Below are 13,579 nucleotides of genomic sequence, written 5' to 3'. Positions count from 1 at the left end.
GAGTGATACCCTGAAATCTTGGTGCCACTAGCTTTAAAAATGTGCCCCCTGCAGGCCACAACGTGAAAAAACACCCCAAACTACAAAAAAAAAATTCAAATGGACCCATTTGCTGAACTTGATGGCCCTTGGGAGGTCTTCCAACTCTATGATTCTATGACAGTGGTGTTGATTCAATGTCACCCAGTAAACTTCATAGCTGAGTGAGAACTCTGTTTTCTCAGATCCTAGTCCAACTAAGCCACTCCAGGGCTCTAGATACGATTATGTCATCTGTATTAATTCGATATGATTGAAGTCTATAAAATATGATTGAAGTCTATAAAATTATGCATGGGGTAGAAAATGTTAAATGTTTCTCTCTTTCTCACAATACTAAAACCAGGGGGCATTCATTGAAAATGCTGGGGGAAGAATTAGGACTAATAAAAGGAAACACTTCTTCACACAACGTGTGATTGGTGTTTGGAATATGCTGCCACAGGTGGTGGTGATGGCCACTCACCTGGATAGCTTTAAAAAGGGCTTGGGCAGATTGATGGAGGAGAAGTCGATCTTTGGCTACCAATCTTGATCCTCCTCGATCTCAGATTGCAAATGCCTTAGCAGACCAGGTGCTCAGGAGCAGCAGCAGCAGAAGGCCATTGCTTTCACCTCCTGCAGGTGAGCTCCCAAAGGCACCTGGTGGGCCACTGCGAGTAGCAGAGAGCTGGACTAGATGGACTCTGGTCTGATCCAGCAGGCTAGTTCTTATGTTCTTATGTTCTTATGATCCCTGGTTGCAATTGAATGTCTGGTGCCTCTTGTTATTCATTACTGAAGATTGCTGTACCATTTTTTCAGAAGTCAACTGAGGATGCCGTCTATTCACTGAGCACTCAAATGCAAATTTGTTTTCGCTGGAAGACAGAACCCTTTGGAAGTTGGTCTGATGCCGCGACTCCGGAGTGTAGTCGGGTATGAGTCAGAAAACCACTTTCTCTGGCAAATTCCCAAGCGGCTATGGCTAAAGAATCACTTGCTGGGAAGGAAAAGACAGCTTCTTTGAGTAAAGGTCAAAGAAAATTACACAAGAAACCATGTGGGGAATAACTTCAGTGCGGCTGCCATAGGCGTTCGTTGGCACGTCTTGTCACAGTAGCAGTCACTTATTGCCTTTATGCCAACCCAGAAGAAATAGTGGAGGCAAAATGCTTGGTCCACTAGCTTAGATACTAAGGGTTTATTCCTTAACATTTGATTCTGTGATAAAACAGGCTCAGAAACTGTATTTTATTGACTTATTGGGGGATGGGGTTTTGTTTTTCAGTTTTACACCATTTTCATTTGGACATCTCAAAAAAGGGTATCGAAGAGATAGAAAAAGTGCAGAGAAGGGCAACGAGGACAATTGAAGGACTGGAGCACCTTCCTTATGAGGAGAGGCTGCAGCGTTTGGGGCTCTTTCGTTTGGAGAGGAGACGTCTGAGGGGGGATAGGATTGAAGTCTATAAAATTATGCATGGGGTAGAAAATGTGGACAGAGAGACATTTTTCTCTCTTTCTCACAATACTAGAACCAGGGGGCATCCACTGAAAATGCTGGGGGGGGAGGGAGAATTAGGACTAATAAAAGGAAACACTTCTTCATGCAACGTGTGATTGGTGTTTGGAATATGCTGCCACAGGAGGGGGTGATGGCCACTCACCTGGATAGCTTTAAAAGGGGCTTGGACAGATTTATGGAGGAGAAGTCGATCTCTGGCTACCAATCTTGATCCTCCTTGATCTGAGATTGCAAATGCCTTAGCAGTCCAGGTACTCAGGAGCAGCAGCAGCAGAAGGCCATTGCTTTCACCTCCTGCACGTGAGCTCCCAAAGGCACCTAGTGGGCCACTGCGAGAAGCAGAATGCTGGACTAGATGGACTCTGGTCTGATCCAGCTGGCGTGTTCTTATGTTCTTATGTTCTTATGACAATCCAGTTTATTTACTGGTCGATTTTGCACATCAAACGTACAATGAGTTGCAGTCGTTATAAAGGAATCCGTTTTCCTTTTCCCCATTCACACGTGTGCCATGCAGGCAGCGACTGGGGTCCATGGGAACAATTTGGTTAGCTACGCCAGCATGCAGAAATGAGCCCCCACAGCCATGCTGATCGTCCCACGATATGATCAGCTGCAACTACATGGCTGCGCATGGGCAACACACAAAATTTAAAAAAGAAAAGGGGGCCTCCTTACAATGAAGAAGAAGAGTTTGGGTATATATCCCACCTTTCTCTCCTGTAAGGAGACCCAAAGGGGCATACAATCTCCTTTCCCTTCCCCCTTCCGCACAACCAACACCCCGTGAGGTGGGTGGGGCTGAGAGAGCTCCGAAGAACTGTGACTAGCCCAAGGTCACCCAGCTGGCGTGGGTGGGAGTACACAAGCTAATCTAGTTCACCAGATAAGCCTCCACAGCTCAAGTGGCAGAGCAGGGAATCCAACCCGGTTCTCCAGATTAGAGTGCACCTGCTCTTGACCACTACACCACGCTGGCTCAAAATGTCAGGGCATTTGACAGGTGGGCGGTGTGGTGGAAGGGAGGGAAATAAATTGATTTCTGCCTGGTTGTTCGTGTGGGAGCATTTTGCAAAAGGGACACTGATTTAGTGAGTAAAAAAAACTGCATATACTGCATTCCAGTCAGTAGAAGTAAGTCTGTATGGCAATGCGGACCGGTCTGAGCCAAGTCCGTCAATTGAATATCCAATAATAAACGGGTTGCGCTACTGTAACCGTTGTCGATAGATTCTTCTTCAGATTACAATTCTTCGATCTTAATCGGGATAATTACTCAAGGTGACTTCCTCACATCCATTCAGTTTCCCTTCACTGAAACGGAATGGATGTGAGGAAGTCACCGTGAGTAATTGAGTGGATGTGAGGAGTCACCTTGAGTAATTATCCCGATTAAGATCGAAGAATTGTAATCTGAAGAAGAATCTATCGAAAACGGTTACAGTAGCGCAACCCGTTTATTATTGGATATTCAATTGACGGATCTCTATTCGTGACCGTCCGGCATTGCCATACAGACTTACTTCTACTGACTGGAATGCAGTATATGCAGCTATTGATAAGTGATTGATTATCTTCAAAGAAGAGGTCCCGTCCAAGTACCTATACGGACGAAGACATAGGACCGAGTGAAGAAGACATCGTTTAGTCACCTTGACTATGTTGTAGGGTGATGTGATATGTGTCGTATTGTAAGAGTCTAGGCTCTGATGTTGTTTGCACTTTTCACTGGTGGCACTTTATGTATTGCACTTTATACGTGGGCTTAGCGCAATTGATAAAGCAGCGGTTGATGCAGCGCGTTTGTTGTTTGTGGAGTTGTTAACGTTGCATCCATTGAGAAATTGATACATTAAAAAAAACCCAGGTTGAGGGAAATTATACAGAGCAGACTCGGTTTGGGGACAGGACCTATGCAAAGCCCCCCCCCCCCAAAAAAAGATTTGTATTGCCCCCTACGCCTGTGATATTTGCCCTTTGCAGAATCCACCACCGATTCTCCTTTGTGTGAATCAAGGCCTCAAGTATTCATGCTGTTTTGAATGTGAGTTTTAACGTTGTTTTCGGGTCAGTTTACAAAATAGCACAGTTCTAGTGGGACAAGAAAGCAATGAATCAGACACACTGGCAACAAAAAGCTGCGAAGTGCCGGGAGTCAACAGGAGCGACACGTGAAAGGAAAGCGGAAAGGGGCCCATTTGTGCATCGTGCTGCGTGTTTGCTGCTCCAACTCGCCAGAATTCTTGCACGTTCCAGGCGGCTCTGATCGCAGGCTTGCTTTGAATTCCTCCAAAAAGGCAATCTCCATTAGGCATTGTTTTCTTAGGAGGGCTTGTTTTGTGCCAAACGTCTCACATTCATTGCCTCAACGATTTGCTTGCAATTTCTCTCTGTTGTGAGCTGTCAAGTCCCTTCTGACCTATGGTGACTCTACGTATTAATGGCTAGGAATGTGCATTTTGATTTTGCCTTCACAGCTTTTTTGGCTGGAAAAAAAGCCACCCCTTGAAAAGAGTGCAAAAAAACCAAAGCCAGATAAAAAATGACTTTTTTTGCTGGATTTGTAAGGATTGCTGCAGCTATTGTTACCGCCAGGAAAATAAACAAAATATTTTCCTGAAGTCAGGTTGCCCGGCTACACTGGCTCCATGCCCAGATGTGGAGACTTGTGTGTTTCAGAAGCCTCCATAAGGTTCACAGAGAACGCATATGTGTGTTTGTGCCAATGCTATATGGTTTCCCTCTTGCTTATGCCTTTCTAGGATGTAATAAAAGCCCCTTTAGAGTTGAATGTATGATTTTCTTACTGTTTAGGATTTTAGTTTGAATAAGTTCTCCAGTTAAGTTTAAGGTTTTGTTCTTGTTAGGTTCAGGAAAGCTGCCCTATAAGTATATGTGCTTATCCTTTTAAGGTTTCCCTAACGTTTAAGTTTAGAAATGTTATTTTTGAAATTTGTGTCTGATGGCCAAAGCAGTGGCCAGATATTAAAGGACAAGAATGTTGGCTCTGGAATGCAGTTTAGACCAACGCCCAGCCGACACTTGGACAAAGACAAAGACCCCCTTTGGACTTGCAAATTGAATCTGTTGTCAGCACCCAAAGTTCCCCAGCCGTTGGAAGACGTGCAGGGACCACCATTGGACAGTTTGAATTTTCCTTTGTTACAGCGATGCCGGGAGGGAGCTCCAGGGTATTACTAAGGAGTACAGTCATCTGATAAGGGACTTAGCTGGGTGCAGCAACGAGCCCACCTGGATTTTATGAATGTACGGTATCTGCTTTCCGTTCAGCACCTGTGCGAGATCTCGCAGGAAGACGCTTGACAGCGACATTTGTAACCTTTTCAGAAGTTGTAAATGCATCTTGTTTTCATGTTGCTTGTTTTGATTGGTGTTTGGGTGAGGGACTTGCCCCCTCACCTCCCACTTCCTGCCCCTTTTGCCCCCTTTGAAGTTTGGGAATAAAAGTTCTTGCACTGCGTTGCAAGGGCGCGATTCTCTCCTAACCGAGCTGTGACCACCGCTTGCAATAAAATCCTTTTGCTTTGAAAAACGTCTGCTTCCTGCGCCTCATTACGTTGCTGAGCTGAAATCACTTATTGTTACCTGGCAAGGCTGCCCCACAGAAGCAAAAAGGAAAAATCCTTCCACATATTTGCAAGCCACTGTTTAAATGCCTCCATTGCAGTCTATAGGACATGTGGGGCTCCACGGAGCTGTTTGTTTTTTTTAAGGTGGAGGGTTCAAGTTTGCATTGTAGCTGCTGGTGGATCTTCTTAGAAGAATCCCCGAGTTTGATAAACATTGGGCCAGCGGGTCCAATTTTATTGACCCCAACATGAAAAAAATTGGAGGCCCATAAAATTGGGCTTTCTGACCCAATCTTTTCCAAACTTTGGGGTTCTTCCTATGAAAGTCAGCAGCAGAGGTGTTGCAAATGTGATGCCTCTGCCTTAAATAATAGTGCCCCCAAAACTCTGGAAAGAGTCACCTTAGGATAAAATAGAGCTGCATTTTTTTAGAATTCCCACCCCCGCAAAAATGAAAAAATACCTCTTAGAATAAAATGGAGCTGAATATTTTCAGAATGCCAGGGGGGCATTCATTGAAAATGCTGGGGGGAAGAATTAGGACTAATAAAAGGAAACACTTCTTCACACAACGTGTGATTGGTGTTTGGAATCTGCTGCCACAGGAGGTGGTGATGGCCACTCACCTGGATGGCTTTAAAAAGGGCTTGGGCAGATTTATGGAGGAGAAGTCGATCTATGGCTACCAGTCTTGATCTGCCTTGATCTCAGATTGCAAATGCCTTAGCAGACCAGGTGCTCAAGAGCAGCAGCAGCAGAAGGCCATTGCTTTCACCTCCTGCACGTGAGCTCCCAAAGGCACCTGGTGGGCCACTGCGAGTAGCAGAGTGCTGGACTAGATGGACTCTGGTCTGATCCAGCAGGCCAGTTCTTATGTTCTTATGTTCTTAATTCCTCAAAAAATGATCGGGGGGGGGGGGGGGGGGGACATACTGGTATGAAGATTCAGCTTTTTTGGAAATTGTGAAAATTTCTAGGTCTAAAATACCTGAATCCCCAAAAACCTGAATTGGAGGGGGGGTGGAGTGTACATGTCCCAATTAATGACCTTCTAAACTGTCATCTCCTTAACAGCCTTCCTCAAATCTTGCAATAAAACCCAACGGTGCTGAGAAAACTTTTCCAAAGTTGGAATCAGTCCCATTTGTTGCAAGGAAGGGGGCAGGGATTGCATTAATTTCATGCCTGCATTGCATTATCTTCAAGATACTCCGAGCCTGCAACGGGAAGCGCAGCATATAAACGTAACACAATGAACAGGGTCCTGCCAACGTGGGCACCCAGAAGCTTCCCATAGATGAAGCCGCTGGTTGAAATGGGGAGTTCGCCCAGTCTTGCTAAAGATGCCCTGGCATGTTTTCAGGTAGGGGCGTATCTGTCATGATATATATATATATATATAAAATAAAGGTTCACAAAAGGGTCATCTTCTAATTAGCAGAAGTTTGCCAACAGCAAGGCCGGAGACAGTAAGTCTAGGGACAAGTAGCAGTTAACCTTTAACATGATTGGTGAGTTCAACTGTGACTCTAGACCAATGACAGGCTGTTGCAGGGGCGGTGGAAAAGTATCCTGTTGGTTGTTTAAGCAATGCATTGTATATGCTAAGTTCAGTGACTGAGTTAAGTCTAAGGTCAGTGTGTGTGTTCAGCTGTGTTCTTGCTGAAGAACATAAGAACAAGCCAGCTGGATCAGAAGAGAGTCCATCTAGTCCAGCTCTCTGCTACTCGCAGTGGCCCACCAGGTGCCTTTGGGAGCTCACAGGCAGGATGTGAACGCAATGGTCTTGTATAGCATAGTTCTGTGTAACCTTGCAACTGCTAAAGTAAAACCTCCCTATGGAAAGAACATCTTGGGTGGAGAGTATTCTTTTCCAAGTGCGGTAGAAGGTTGCAGTGAGTGCAAGAAGACTATAGACCTTCTCATCTTAACAGAGTAGCTCCGCTTTAAACTCTGCTAATAGAATCTGCCAGAGGGACATGGGGTATCACATGTCCTCAGGCGCAAGCCATCTAATCACGTGGGGGGGCACTGTGCCCAGGCCGTGCTCGCTAGCTCCAGGCAGTAGACCTGGGCGCCTTGCTGGTTCCGGGCGGTAGACCTGGGCACGGGGTGGGGGGGCAGAAAATTCAGATTTTGCCCCTGGGCTCCATTTTGACAAGATACACCTCTGTTTTCAGGGCATCTGTGAAGGCCACCTTAAGGTGCTTGAATCCTGCTCAGGAACCCACTCATACCCCCACCCCCGACCCCTTACAACCACCACAGAAAGGATGCAGTTCTACAGGTTGATGCTTATCAACAGCCGCTGCCTGCAAGGCACCCGCTATCAATGTTGCAAACATTTGGTGAACTTTCTCTTATGGCCAGAAGCTTTCTCCCCTTCAAGGAGGTATTTTCAACAAACAAGTGATCCCACACCCTGATACGGTCCTTAAATAGCCAGACCGAGCAGTTAATTTTTGAATTAGCCTCTAGCTTGTCTTTTCTCCGGGGACCGTTTCTATTTGTTAGACGCCTATTCAGCTACAATTGCATTCCAGGCAATGAAACACATATGGCTTTATTGATAGATAACTGCTGCGATAGACTTGATACGGACCAAGGCTAACTCGGAATTGAAAGACAGCAGCGCACCGCCAGGGTGCAGGAAACACAAACATCGCACACCTACACCAAATGGCACCCAAGTGCTTTGACGTTGCTAAAACAGCTGAGATTGTACAACTGGCCCCATTATCCAAGCAGTGCAAACCACAGAGTCATAGAGTTGGAAGAGAGAGAGGCCATCAAGTCCAACCCCCTTTTTAAAAAAAATATTTTTATTGTATAGTTTGAAATAATCATTCTATTTACATCTTTCTGATATAATTTCCAAACAATACATTTTCCCTTTTTTTCCCCTCCCACCCTCCCCTAATATTATGTTTTACTTTTCTTTAACCAAACAGCAGTAAGTTCATTCGTTGTTGTCTTCTTATCCATATGTCTTCTCTGACTCCCGTCTCCTTCATCCAATTCTCACAACTTGTCCATATCTTCATGATTTCATTCTGTTTTTCTTACCGTGTTTTATTCTTTGATAATATTTCAAAAATGTCTAATGTCACTTGTTCCCTCTGCTCAAGCCGTACTATTTCAGGGCTCAACCCTCACAGAGGTGGGATCCAGCAGGTTTTGCAGGTTCCCGAGAGTAGGTTACTAATTATTTGTGTGTGCCTAGAGGGGGTTACTAATTGCTGATTTTGCCACGTGATTTTTGCCTTAGTGACGCCCCTCCTCTCAGCAGTAGCGCGCAGAACTTGAAGCAGTCTAGCAGGAGGGGCACCGGCGTGCGTGGCAGCCTGCGCCTGCATGCATTCGTTTCCCGCCCAAGGACCGGAGCAGCGGCTGCATCCTTGCCACAGCCCCACCCAGGAATGCCCTGCCCCAGAATGCCCAGCCATGCCCCCGTCGTGCCCCGCCCAGCCCCATTGGCAGTACGCCACAGTTTGAATCCCACCACCATGGGAACCTGTTACTAAATTTTTTGGATCCCACCACTGCCTTAACACCTTGTTTAAGGTAACTGCAATGTTGTTGGGAACTAGTGGGAAGGGAGTTTATTTTATTTTATTTTTTTGCTATATTGTAAATGTTAGAATCTTATTGTTTGGTGGGTTTTTTTGTGTATGTAAATGGGGAGAGTTTTCTGGGAACCTTCATCATCTTGAATCCTGTTCCCCAAGCCTCTGAAGTCTTCAAAAGCCAACCACCAGCCACGAAGAATTGGACTTGGCAATATCAGTAGACTGTAAATATAAGGACTTGAAAATGCAAACTTAACAGGACTGTAAAGTGTACATGTTAAATGTTTTTAAATGCCCCTCAATGATACACCTGGCCTCCACACAGACCAGGGCCTTTTCAGCCCTGGCCCCAGCCTGGTGGAACACTCTTCCTCCAGCTGTCCGGGCCCTGCGGAACCTTGGAGAATTCCGCAGGGCCTGTAAGACTGAGTTGTTCCACCGGGCCTTTGGAGTAACCAGCCGTTGAATGGTGCCCCCATCTGTTCTCGCATCTGTTCTCACCTCTATTTACATCTTTTATTGAGGGAGCCAGCAGTCTTCCCGTTTAGTGAGGGTTTTAAATATGGGTTGTGCTGGGCGCCTTCTAGCCGATTTTCAATCTTGGTATTAACCGCTGTTTCTAAAAAAAGGGGATTTCATTAACTTCATTTGTGCTGGAATTTTAATTGGTTTAGTTTCTTTGACTGTGTTTTAGTAAATGTACCATGATTTAATTTTGTTGCAATAATCACTTCCAGAGTCTCCAAGTGTGTGGATAGGACGGTATATAAAACTAAACAATAAATAGATAGATAGATGATCGATGGATCGATGGATAGATAGATCGATGGATGGATGGATGGATGGATGGATGGATGGATGGATGGATGGATGGATGGATGGATGGATGGATGGATGGATGGATGGATGGATGGATGGATGGATGGATGGATGGATGGATGGATGGATCGATGGATAGATAGATAGATAGATAGATAGATAGATAGATAGATAGATAGATAGATAGATAGATAGATAGATAGATAGATAGATAGATAGATAGATAGATAGATAGATAGATAGATAGATAGATAGATAGATAGATAGATAGATAGATAGATCGATTGAGGATAGAGGGATAGATAGATAGATGGATAGATAGATAGATAGATAGATAGATAGATAGATAGATAGATAGATAGATAGATAGATAGATAGATAGATAGATAGATAGATAGATAGATAGATAGATAGATAGATAGATAGATAGATAGATAGATAGATAGATAGATAGATAGATAGATAGATAGATAGATGGATAGAGGGATAGAGGGATAGAGGGATAGAGGGATAGAGGGATAGAGGGATAGAGGATAGATGGATAGATGGATAGATGGATAGATAGTAGGTAGGTAGATAGATAGATAGATAGATAGATAGATAGATAGATAGATAGATAGATAGATAGATAGATAGATAGATAGATAGATAGATAGATAGATAGATAGATAGATAGATAGATAGATAGATAGATAGATAAAAGTGTTATTTGTTAAGAGAAGTAAACTGTTTTGTTTAAATTTAGTTCTTTGCAACTCCTTCCAAGTACTGCCCCACAGAACCCACAGAAAGAGGTTACACATACACTGACTTCAAGACCTGGTGCAAAAAAACGTTGTTTGGTCATGATGGTGGAGGGAAACTGCCCATATGGGGGGAAGGGGGGGGGAACTCAGGTTTTTTTACTGGGCTATATTTTCCCTAGATATGCCTCTGATTTGGAGGAAGCAGAGAGTTCTTTCAGACAATTGCTCTTCACCGGCGGATGATTCCTCCTCTCAAATGCCTGCGGGGTATAATTTTGAGGCCTGTCCACAGAGCCCAATCTTTGCCTTTTATCTGCAGGGTCAAGTGCTGTATACGTTGTGGCAAGGAGGGCGATAATCACGTTAATTAAAAATCCATTAGGGCACTTAGTGGTAAATCATTCGGCTTATAGGATTAAAGGAAGATGACATGCTGTCACGCTGTCTTTGCGGCATACACACATTTGATGCCCTGTGCCGCAAATTACGGTGTTTGGGATGATTAAGTAGAGCATTCGCACCACAGATTGCTAACAGCCCTGTGAGAGTGTGGGGGAAGAGATGGACAAGAAGTGAAAGACAGAGGCCCCTTCCGCACCGCAAATGTAGAATGGGTTGCAGTCGTCATAAAGGAACTCTTTTTCCTGTTTTCCCATTCACATGTGTTACGTGCAGGTACAACCCCTATGTTCAGAAAGGGGTGGAGACTCAAAGCAGCAGGAGGCTACAAAAACTCATGAAGTTGCAGGAAGCAAGGCTACCAGGCTGGGACCTTGATTTATTTCTTTATAAGCTCTTAACACCTTGTTTAAGGTAACTGCAAAGTTGTTGGGAACTAGTGGGAAGGGAGTTGTTTGTTTTTGCTGTATTGTAAATGTTAGAATTTCTTGTTTCAGGGCTTTCTGTGTATGTAGTTGATGGGAGTTCTTTTGGGGACCTTCATAAGAACATAAGAACATAAGAACTAGCCTGCTGGATCAGACCAGAGTCCATCTAGTCCAGCACTCTGCTACTCGCAGTGGCCCACCAGGTGCCTTTGGGAGCTCACCTGCAGGATGTGAAAGCAATGGCCTTCTGCTGCTACTGCTCCTGAGCACCTGGTCTGTTAAGGCATTTGCAATCCCAGATCAAGGAGGATCAAGATTGGTAGCCAGAGATCTCTCCTCCATAAATCTGTCCAAGCCCCCTTTAAAGCTATCCAAGTTAGTGGCCATCACCACCTCCTGTGGCAGCATATTCCAAACACCAATCACACGTTGCGTGAAGAAGTGTTTCCTTTTATTAGTCCTAATTCTTCCCCCCAGCATTTTCAATGGATGCCCCCTTCATCATCTTGGATCCCGTTCACCAAAGCCTCTGAAGTCTTCATAAGCCAACCACCAGCAAAGAAGAATTGGACTTGGCATTATCAGTAGACTGTAAATAGAACGACTTGAAATGCAACTCAACAGGACTGTGAAGTGTTAATGTTAAATGTTAATGTTTAATAAGTGTTATTGGTTAAGAAAAGTCAACCATTTTGTTTTAAATTTAGTTCTTTGCAACTCCTTCCAAGTTCTGCCCACAGAACCCACAGTTAGAGGTTACACAGGCAGTGTTCGGAGGCCACAGAAACAATCCGGGGTTCTGTCGCACCTTCACTTGGAGATGCTTCTCTTTTTTTATTGTCCTGCATCACATGCAGGCTGAAATGAACTGCCACAGTTATACCGATGTCCCACGGTATGACCAGCTGCACCTGCGTAGCTATGCAGGTGCAAGTGTAACCTCTATCTGTGGGTTCTGTGGGGCAGAACTTGGAATGAGTTTGCAACAACAATTTTTTTAAAAAAACAAAATGGTTTACTTTCTTAACATATAACATCAAACATCAACATTTAACATCACACTTCAAGGTCCTGTTCAGGTTGCATTTTCAAGTCCTTATATTTACAGTCTACTGATACTGCCAAGTCCAATTCTCCTTTGCAAGTGGGTTGGCTCCTGAAGACTCCAAGGGCTTGATGAACAGGATTCAACATGATGAAGGTTTCCAGGAGAACTCTCACCCATTACAACCACAAAAAGAAACCCTGAAACAATAAACTCCAACATTTACAACATAGCAAAAATAAACAACTCCCTTCCCACTAGTTCCCAACAACATTGCAGTTACCTTAACAAGGTGTTAAGGGCTTATACAAATCAAGGTCCGAGTCTGGTAGCCTTGTCTCCTCCAAACTACATGAGCTCTGCAGCCTCCTGCTGCTTTGAGTCTCCACTCCTTTCTGGGTCAACCCATTCTGAGCATGGGGGTTACACAACCTGCAAAATTTTTGAAAAAGGAGGATGGAGGATGGGGGAAAGTGGGAGAAATAAAGCGCCTCCTGCCTGGCCGTTCGCTCAGGAGCGGCTTTAACACGGGATTTTTCAAAAGGATCACTAGTGTAGCTGTTTTTTTAAAAAAAAAGGGTTGTGAGAAATAGAACGGGGCGGACTTGTTTTGGGGGGCAGGACCTGTGCAAAGTCTCCCCGGCAATATGGGTTATATAGCATCTTACACCCATGTTTCTTGGCCCATCTGGGATGGGCCGGAGATCGAATCCAGCAAGATTTGAACACACACTGGGAAAGTGGGCAGATGTGATTAAAGAATGCAATTCAAGAATGGCAAGCCCCATGTTCTACACCTGGATAACAAAAATGAGGAACGTGCATACTGGGTGGGGGATACACTCAGAGGTAGGATCCAGCAGGTTCTCACAGGTTCCCGAGAGTGGGTTACTAATTATTTGTGTGTGCCGAGAGGGGGTGACTAACTGGTGATTTTGCCACGTGGTTTTTGCCTTAGTTATGCCCCTCTTATTAGCAGTAGTGTGCAGAACTTGAAGCAGTCTAGCAGGAGGTACACCGGCGTAGGTAGCAGCCTGCGCCTGCATGCATTAGTTTCCCGCCTAAGGACCGGTGCAGCGGCTGCGTCCTTGCCACAGCCCTGCCCAGGAATAAGAACATAAGAACATAAGAACAAGCCAGCTGGACCAGACCAGAGTCCATCTAGTCCAGCTCTCTGCTACTCGCAGTGGCCCACCAGGTGCCTTTGGGAGCTCACGTGCAGGAGGTGAAAGCAATGGCCTTCTGCGGCTGTTGCTCCCGAGCACCTGGTCTGTTAAGGCATTTGCAAACTCAGATCAAAGAGGATCAAGATTGGTAGCCATAAATCGACTGAATGCCCTGCCCCTGGAATGCCCAGCCACGCCCCCCATCGTTCCCCGCCCAGCCCCACTGACCCTACGCCACAGTTTGAATCCCACCACCATGGGAACCTGTTAC

This window comes from Sphaerodactylus townsendi, linkage group LG09, assembly GCF_021028975.2.
Source record: "Sphaerodactylus townsendi isolate TG3544 linkage group LG09, MPM_Stown_v2.3, whole genome shotgun sequence".
Taxonomy (NCBI): domain Eukaryota; kingdom Metazoa; phylum Chordata; class Lepidosauria; order Squamata; family Sphaerodactylidae; genus Sphaerodactylus; species Sphaerodactylus townsendi.
Note: the sequence above shows the minus strand (reverse complement) of the source record.